This window comes from Emys orbicularis, chromosome 2 (genome assembly GCF_028017835.1).
Source record: "Emys orbicularis isolate rEmyOrb1 chromosome 2, rEmyOrb1.hap1, whole genome shotgun sequence".
Taxonomy (NCBI): domain Eukaryota; kingdom Metazoa; phylum Chordata; order Testudines; family Emydidae; genus Emys; species Emys orbicularis.
This window is the reverse complement of record NC_088684.1, coordinates 136,431,444-136,441,494: the sequence shown is the minus strand read 5'-3', so window position 1 is coordinate 136,441,494 and position 10,051 is coordinate 136,431,444.

The following is a 10,051-nucleotide window of genomic DNA, read 5'->3' as shown; positions in this document are numbered from 1 at the left end:
GAGCTTAGCAATGGGCGCAGTAATGACCTGCAATAGAAGAAGAAATGAAGGGAATTAGGTTAGTGCCAAACATATGTATACACTACAGTAAAACAAGGCTGGGCAGTGTGAGAAAGGATACAAAGCTTTCAGAAGAAGCACTTGTTAGGGCTGGCTGGCAAGACAAGCTAGTTCTGTGGTGAGCATCAAGTCTACTCATGTGAATAGTAGTTGCTTTAATAAAGATTGGCATTATTGTTAAATACAGGCCTTGTGTCCCCACTACCTTTTGCCGTCGTTCACTCATGTTCAAACTGGGTATAAAACACTTGCATTGGAATAATCGATTACACAAGGTGCAGAGCAATAGAGAGGCAAATCAAGTGAGTGTAAAATGTTACCATTATGATATGCAAGTGGAGAATCTGGCCCTCTCGCTTTTTCAACAGAAATTACTTTGGTATGGAATATCCAATAGAGAGCCAGATCCTGGTGTGAACTGGCATCATCTCTATTGACTTCAGTGGAGTTATGCTGATTTACAACAGGTGACTATCTGGACCTGGGTTTTATTTCTGGCTCTGCCACTGACCTTGAACATGTCACTGCCAAGCTCAGTGCCTCAAACTGTGCCTCAGTTTTCCCATCTGTACAATGGAGATAATGATACATATCCACCTTTGTAAAGTACTTTTAGCTCAATGGATGAAAAGCTCCTATAGAAAGGATGAGTAGCTGTAGTGTTGCAGTCCTCCAAGAAAAACTTAATCCTCGGAGAAGTTACAATATCACCCACTATATAACTTGCTCCCTTTCTGTGTGAAATTTGATTTGGAAGCACTTCCAGTTTGAACCACTGGAGATTTATATAACATTCTCCAAAGCGTGATGTCAGGACAGGTCTAAAATAATCCTGTATGCACATTAGTTCACATGCCCACAGTTCATTCCACCCCAGGCCATTGTGATATAAGCATGTTGTTCATTCATGAAGACAAATTCCTTCCTGACCCACAGAGACAAGATGGGTGAGGTAATATCTTTTATTGGACCAACTTCTGTTGGTAAGAGAGACAAGCTTTCGAACTTATAGGGAGCTCTTCCTCAGGTCTGGGAAACTAACTCAGAGTGTCCCTGATAAATACAAGGTTTAGCATAAGGAGTTAATACATATTTTAAGGGATCGTTCAAGGTACAAAGCCTCAATACAATATATTTCTTGTGAGCTGTACACAGAGTGGAAGTTTGTTATGAGGCTCAGTTTGGGCACCATCAGAGCTAACTATACACCAAAATGATTTCTGTGGACTAGTACATGCAGGTCCATGACCTTCCCAAATCAGATAATGAGCATAGAAACGTAGTGTCCATATTACAATGACTGAGCAAGTTTTATTAGGCATTTTAGTGCCCAGGCAAGTCAGTTAAATCATAATTGGTTTGAACTGGCAGTCTCACAAGCTCTGGCATTCTCTGCCTGCAGCTGAGTGCCATTCAAAATTCTTGCCTGACTTTAAAAACTTTACAGGGAATCAAAGGAATAGTTTCCCGTCTGATCCTAGCTCCTAACAGCCCCCACTGATCATTCTAATTTAGGAACAAAGGTACAAGGGAGCTGGCTTTTAGAGCGTAAGATTTGTCCCATGGAAATGAGTCATTATTACACGTGAGGAGAAGCAAAAGCAAATTCCACTGTAATTTGTACATCGAGGCAACATGATGTATAGGCATTTCCGTGGCATTCCACGCTGCAGACTATACAACTGATCTCAGTGCACCCCTGGGAGCCGTTCCCATCCTCACACTGCAGATGGGGAACCGAGGTGCAGAGTCTCAAACTCTGTGCATCTGATTCTGCGCTCACTCTACATCTTAGAAAAACTCCACTGAGCTTAGGCCCCAATTCAGCAAAGCACTTAAGTGGGTGCTGATTTGTAGGCCCATGATTAAGTCCATCCCTACTCAGCAAAACACCCGACTAAGCATACTGTACGCTTAAAGCTAAGTAAGCGCTTTGCTGGAGCTACCTGGTATAAAACCAGTGTAAGGGAGAGGAGAATCAGTCCCTGTATTCGCCCTTTGAGCCAAGTTCTCAGCAAGGTTCAAAATGAATCATGATAAAGTATAATAATTAATAACAAGTGTCTGTATATAAAGAGCCTGAAAACTCCTGGATGCTTATAGCTACATAACTAAACACGTATAATTTAAACAAAAGCAAAGGCCGCATGGTCTCATCAATGAACACCAGAGCTGCAGCTTGATCCAAAAGCCCTTTGAAGTTGGTAGAAAGACTCCTTTTGATCTAAACGGGCTTTGGATTGAGTCCTTCGTCCAGGAATTAAAACACACACATCTTTCCCCCAAACCTACAATACGGTAAAAGACACAAATCCTGAAACAACAGTGAATTGAAAAGGAAACAATCATAGTAATGAAATGAAGTTGTACTTTGTACGGAGAGAGAGTCAGTATGGATGGAAAGGCTAAGGAATGAATGAGTCAGTATATGATAAGATCCGTGCAGAAAGTTTGGTATTAAACCCAGTTAATCAAGAGCTCTGGGGTGGGTTTGTGTTTTGCTTTCAGGTTTTTTTGGTTCACACATTGTCTTATTTTTCATAACGAGTTGACAACAAATGAGCTTCCTTATAATAAACAAAATGGAACCAAAATAAAATTAAATTGTTTAAAGAGTAAAAGTGTGTGGGGGGGGGACGGGACAAATCTGTAACTGAAAGAAAATAATTGTCAAATAAATAGATGAAAAGCCTTAATGTATGCCTGTAAAGGTTACTGGTCTCGTTTTAAATAGCACAGCAGATGAGGACCAATGAGAGATCATTACAATTAATAATTATCTGTATTATGTAGGCCTTTCTTTCAAATTCTTGGATGGCTCAGTAAAATGAAAATGGATTTTTACCAAATCTTCCTCCCACAAAATATACATTTTCAGGTTCAGAAAAGGCATGCTAATTTGTAGGATTAATTATTATATACTAATTAGTATTGTTATCATTATTCCTAATAATAATATCTCTTTACTGATTTTAAAACAAAGATACAAACCTAAACATTAAAAAGCAACTATATGGACAAGAAAATCCTCCCATCATCCTACACTTCCTTAACAATCTCATCTTCCTCTCATTATCACATCTGTGATCATGAGAAATTCAACACAGATCTATGTAGCTATCTCAAGGAAAAACCAATAGTTCTTCTCATAGCTCTGGAAAGGATATATTTCCCAGCAGTGATTAATACAGCCACTTTAAAGCTTCACTGCCACTTAGTGGTTACAAAAAGCATTACTTTCTTTCTCTGCACTGTGCTGGGATCGGCTCTGTTTGCATACAGAGTTTGTACAGGGATGGAGCAGAACTGTGCCACTCTTTCCAAGAAATATTCAATGTAAGAGATGCCCCCACATAATTCTGACAAAATGCTGATGCCCCGATGGCTCTTTTAAGGGAATATCTCCCCATCTGTCTAAATGTTTATCCCTGGGTAAAACTAAAAATGTCTAAATCCAGTTGACAACATTCCATTTCATAGTGCAGATACTCGGGACAGAGGTTCACATTTGAATGGAAAAGAGAAGCTTAGCCTGTGGGTTCTATTCCTGGCTGAAACTGACTCTATGTGAGCCGTGGCAAGACACTCCAGCTCTCTGAACCTCAGTTTCCCCCTTGTAAATGGGGATAATAACACCTGCCTACGTCACAAGTAGGTCATGTAGGCCAAAATTCTCAACCTTGCAGGCCTAAAGTTGAACACCTACATCCATATTAAGGCAATGGGCAGGGACTCAGGCCACCTGGGTTCTATTCCTGGTTCTGCCATTGATCTTCTGTGGGACTTTGGATAAGTCACTTCACTCCTTTGTGTCCTTTCTCAACCTTTGTCTGTCTTGCCTATTTAGATTGCAAATTCTTTGGAGCAGGCACTGTCTTTTACTATGTGTCTGTGCAGCAGCTAGCACAATGACTCCCCGAGCTTGGTTAGGAGCTCTAGGCACTGCAAATAATAATAATAATAATCCAAGTGGTCTCATTTTACAGACAAGCTGGGCATCTGCAGCTCTCATTCAAGTCACCCAGGGCCAAATTCTGTTTCCACTTACACTGATGTAAATTCACAATGACATCAGGAAGTTACACCCAATTTACATGAGAGAAAGGTTTGGCCTTTACTGTGTAATAGGTGATGGGCCAAAACTGAAACATTTTGTTCACAATCCCCTGAACTGTGGTCTGGTTTAAAAAAAAAAAAAAAAGAATCCTAGAGCCAAACTAGGACAGGTTTTGATTTTGTGAAACTGAAAGCTGATGGCTGACGTTTTGCAAAACTAATGGCTTATTATTGAAATGGAAGAAAACCAGGACCCTTCACCTGAACTCCTCTCCTACTCTGGCAGTGGTGATAAATTGGAGCCTAGGCCCCCTTTTGGTTTAGAGCCTGGGATTTGCAAAATTAAAACCTGATTGATGAGGTTTTGTACAACCAAACCCCAAACTCCTGGGCCCCAGGGCCGCCCAGAGGGGGGGGTGGCAAGTGGGGCAATTTGCCCCGGGCCCCGCAGGGGCCCCGCGAGCCCTGGCCCGGCGGCGGTCCGGGTCTTCAGCAGCATTTCGGCGGCGGGGGGCCCTTCAGTGCTGCCGAAGACGCGGAGCGACTGAAGGGCCCCCCGCCACCGAAATGCCGCCGAAGACCCGGACGACCGCCACCGGGTGAGTACAAGCGCTGCAGCTGCCCAGCTTTGCCCCAGGCCCCCTGAATCCTCTGGGCGGTCCTGCTGGGCCCATCCCTGAATTTAGTCTGTTTGTTTCAAACTGCACAGTAACAAACAAAGAAGGGTTGAGGGAAGAATTAGACTACTGTAATACTTTAAAGGGGCAAGTGAACTTGGACATTTCCTCTCTATCTTTGTTCCAGCAAATATCATCAGAAAGTTGCTAGTGTCTGTTTTGTAGCTCCTGTGTTAGCAGGTTAATTCATCATGGCATAACACTAGGGGCTGGAATGAAACACAAGTTCTTGGCAGACAGACAAGGCCCCAGGGAGAGCTGGGAATAGGACCACCTATACTACCAGAGACCACTAACTGTAACATTTTAGCTAGGTAAACATTGCTGCTAAATCATGTGTCTTTCCTACCAGCATGGATCAGAGGAGAGAAAACCTTATGAGGCTGTTACCTAGTTAGCCCCAGACCTTGTTTTCCTATGTGCACAGCAAGGGTTAGGAATAGAATTCACCTTTCTTAATGTAAATCAAGGTTTGGTTAGGGAGGTTGTGCTGTCTCATGGGACTAGGGAACTTGTCACTGAGGCGAGGGTCGGGAGAGGACTGGAAGATAGCCCCTTCCCCAAGTTTCTCTGCCACCATTGGGAATTAGACCAGGCCAGAAGACAATGGAGGACATGTGTGCGCTCATGGAGAGGAGGTTCCTGGTGTAACATAATGGCAAAGTTTGTGTCACCCTCCCTTCTAGTGGCTGTTCCACTAGGGGATAATAGTTTACTACTACTACCACCGAATGGTACTCCTTTAGCTCAGATGGTAGTGTTCAGTGCTGTAGTGCTGAAGCTCCTCAGTGCAAACCCTGCTGCTGAACCATATGGAGGGTCACTGTGTGGCCCATGTGCAAACCCAGCCCTTACTGTGGTTTGACTCTTTCACATAAGCAAGGCTGGTGGTAGAGGAAAAAATGGCAAAGTAGCCAACAAAGGGGGGCAGGGCAGGCTAAGAAAAAGAAACATGGAGTGATGCTGAGGTTGTGACACAGCCATATATATGGTGGTTTCTTCCTTAATGTGTCCTAAACTCAGGGCCTCACGTAACCACCATTGCTGAATACATAAAGCTCTTATGAATACTGTGGGTGCTGAATCTGAATCTGCATTGAAAAGACATTTTCCAGGTGACTGACTGGGAGGAATTTCAGAAACTAATTTTAACAAAGCAGTTCCTACGTGCTAAATCCTTTCTATGAGGTATCACCTTACAAAACCATCTATCAGCTCACCGTTGCTTGGCACCCAGTGCTGCAGACATACTTGCAATACGTTAATGAGCAACAATGCCTCATGCATGAAGGATGTAGAGCTGAGCAGCCGCACAGCAGCATGTGGCTCTGTCCTGCTTCAAGCAGCAGATTTGAGGGAGATGGGCGTCAACCTTTGGAAAATTCTTTGCAACCACATGGCTTCATACAGGTTATCCCTTCCCTCATACAGAGCCTTGGTTAAAGAGCTGCTGTTGCTCCATAGAAAATGGCCTAGCTACACCATGATTTTAAAGGTGGCTATTTAGAAAATAGAGACGGTGTTCAACCTCCAGGTCACTGGTTCAATTCCAGACTATGTCAGGAGTATCCTAAAATTGTTAGCATCTGATGGTTGTTCAGTGGTCTGTCTGAATTGATGGGTCTCATTCTAGTACCCACTGGGTAGGTCTCTCTCTATGTATTAGTAGTATATTTACATAGTCCTTCTTGTGGGCAGTCATACCCGAGATACCAAGGATAGCAGGCCATGAAGGCAGTCCTATCTTTTCATCAATAAAAGATATGTAGTGTGAGCATTGCCTGCCCTGTTTTGAATCAGATACATTATGATCTTTAACCCCTGCTATAAACTGTATCTAAGTGGAATTTTTATTATTGTTATTTATTGGTATTACAATAGCACCTAGAGATCTCAACCCAGAGCAAGGCATATGTGAGCTCTGGTCAAGTGTAGGTAGTCTCTTGGTCTATCCAAGGCCGTGATCAAGTGTCTTGATGTTTTTGGTCTTTTGGCCTCGAGATGAAAACCTTGTCTTTGCTTCTGGGACCTTGAAGTGAAAAAATTCTCTAAGTTATATCTGTTCTACACATACACACAATCCCTGCCCTGAACAACATAAATCTAAATAGACAAGATGGACAAAGGGCTGGAGGGGAAAAAGAGGCACAGATGGTGAAATCACTACCCCCAGGTTACACAATGAGTTTTATGGCCGAGCTGAAAATAAAACTAGGTTCTCCTAGTCCAGTGCCCTATCCACTAGATAACACTGTCTCTCTAGTTTTATGTATCAATTTCTCATACCCATCTTCACCAGCCAGCATTGCCTCTCAGTCTACAGGTGACCCTGTTGGGGAAGACTGTGCACCTTGGTAAGGCAGCATGGATTTGTGAACAGCAAAAAACTGGGAAAGAAACCGTAAGAGGTGTACTACAGGGTTACTGTGCCTTTAAGAAATAAATAATGGCCTCCAATGCTGAGCAAGGGGAAGTGAGAAATCTTCATATTAATTGACCAAGTGTGGAGGAGATTTGCCAAAGTGTCTCTGAGGGGGTAAAAGTGCCAGGATGTCATGTTTAGAGACACCACAGAAAAAACAGAGGGAGGTCACTGTGTCAATCTCTTGCCCAGCAAAGATGGAAAAGCAGCTGAGTACACAGCCCTGCCCCAGGCAGTCATGCAAATGGGTAAGAATGGAAACAGTGTTTGACTGAAAACATGATATGCGCACATGTCAAGGAAACTTTCACTGCCCCAAAACTGTCAGCACTGGCATGTTTTATGTTGGTTGTAAATTTAAAACATATTTAGCAGGTTAATAATGCCTTTCTATAGTGCCTTCCACCCTAGGATCTCAAAGAACATTAATTAAACCTCACAAATTCCTTCGGATATAAGAAAGGGATAGCTAGGGATCCACCACTGATGTGTAGCCACCTCTGGAATAGAACATGATGGCTGTTTGATACAGCACAGTAACACTCTACACAATGTGTTAGTGCAAGAGGTGAAGAAGCCCTTATCGATCTGAAATTGTATAGTGAATTTAGGTTGGCATTTGGTTTGGATTAAATTGCAAACTCTTCAGAGCAGACTGTCTTTTGTGTTATGTTTGTACAGTGCCTAGCATAGTGGTGTCCTAATCTATAATTTGGGCCTCTAGACATTCCTGCAATATAATAAATAAAATAATAATAATTAGTAGCAGAGTTAATATTCAAACACATACAGAAAGTGCACTGGCAGCTTTAATGACCACAACCTGGCTGGATTTTGGTTTTGCATTTAAATTGGTTTCTACCAGGGCCCGGAGGATGAAATTGGGCTGATGCCCCAGCCCATTATACAACCATCTGGATAGGTTTAGTCTAGATGCCAGTGCACTGTCTACACTAGAGCTTCTACTGCTGATACCATTACTGGAGCTGCATCGGTGGAAGATATAAAAAGAAATCTAGTGTAGATCCATTTTTGTGAAAGATTAAAAACCACATATCCTCCAATGAGGGCTGAAAAAGCTCCTACTGCAGTTCTCTGATCTTCCAATGAGTCCTTCAGCAGAAACAGGGAAGATGAGACTTGATATTCCTCATATTTAAAGTAAAAAAAGGAACCAACTAAACCCATAAATCAACTTGTTTCAACTCATTTAAATAAAGTTCCAGATAAAATGGTTTCCAGTCCTGAGTGGCCAGTTTTGGAGACAGGACCAAATAATGGCCCCAGTCCCATCAACATTTATACAAGTGAATTTAATTAGCAGAGAACTGAAATATTGTTGCATGATATATAACCACTGAGTGGGATTACTCACATACTTAAAGTTAAGCATGGAGGTGCCTGTCAGATTGGGACCCATATGAGAACAGTGTTTAAAATAATTCTGTAAACTAGACAGAGCTTTTGTTGACATGTATAATCCTTACCAGGATCTGTATTTTATATTGTAAATGTTAACATTACCCAAAGGCATTTTTCACACAAAAATTGACCTCAAGTCACTTCTTATCAAAATAAGACAAACAGCATCTCCACTTAGGCATATTTTAAATGTTATGCAAAAATCTTTTAGCTCTCTTCTAATTAGCAGGCTCCCCAACCTGGCTGGAAGAGCCCTTGGCATTACCAGTAAATAGATGTGAAGAAAAACAGACACACTTTATCAGATACATTCCAGTCAGGGCTGTGAACTTTATGCTATTAGCAACTCAGACATATGTGATGGGTCCGGTGTTAATTGAAAGACTCACTAAAAGGCCTGTTGATCCAGGTAGAGTGGCTGAATCATAGAAGTGTAGGACTGGAAGGGACCTTGAGAGGTCATCTAGTCCAGTCCCCTGCACTTAAGACAGGAGTATGTAATTAGTAGACCATTCCTGACAATATGATTCCGGAGACACTACAGTGGCAATCTTTGTCTTTCAGTGTTCTGTTTCTTGGTTCCATTTTAATGATCTGTTAGACTGTGGAATACAATAGAGCTGCATCCACTGACATTTACCTGCGTGTCTGTTGTATGTGAAATTGTTTAATGTTTTTATCCAAGGGTGGATTTGCAGATAAAGACCAATACCAAGTGTTCATAAAGACTAAGAAGTAAAACTTCTTAAACGTGCATTTGTAAGGACAATGCCTTTGTTAAGATCACATGTAGATTTGTGACTGAAAGGTGCTCCAGTTCTGTCAGTCAACATGCAGAAATAAAACAATCGATAGCCAAAGCATTCAAAAGTGTGAGCTGAAACCTGCAAATACATCCCCACAAAAACAACTCCGATGTGGAAGTGTTTGTAGGCTCAGGCCCAAAGCATGCAGGATGAAATCCTGGCCCCACTAATGTCAATAGCAAAACTCTCATTGACTTCAATGGGGCCAGGATTTTACCTGCAGTGTTCTTCAAAGTGCACAGTGCCCTCAGTGTGAAGGTTGCAGGATCAGGCCCTAAGTGTGCAATGTTTTTATAAGTGCAGTGCCGCCAGCTTGCAACATTTGAGGAGTCTTGTGTGATATTTGATGTCTTTTCTTAAAGTCCCAGTTCCTGGAGTGGAGTGATTATGTGAGAATCTCAGTTTTCATTTAAAAACTCCATTACATTTCTAGCCCCCGTGGCAGGGCCGGCTCTAGGATTTTTGCCGCCCAAAGCAAAAACAATTCCCCCCCCCCCCCGTTTTTTTAATTACCCCACCCCCGGCCCCGCCTCAACTCCGCCCCTTCCCCAAATCCCCAGCCCTGCCTCCTCCCCCCAGGCTCTCAAGCCTAGGAGGGAGGGAGGGGG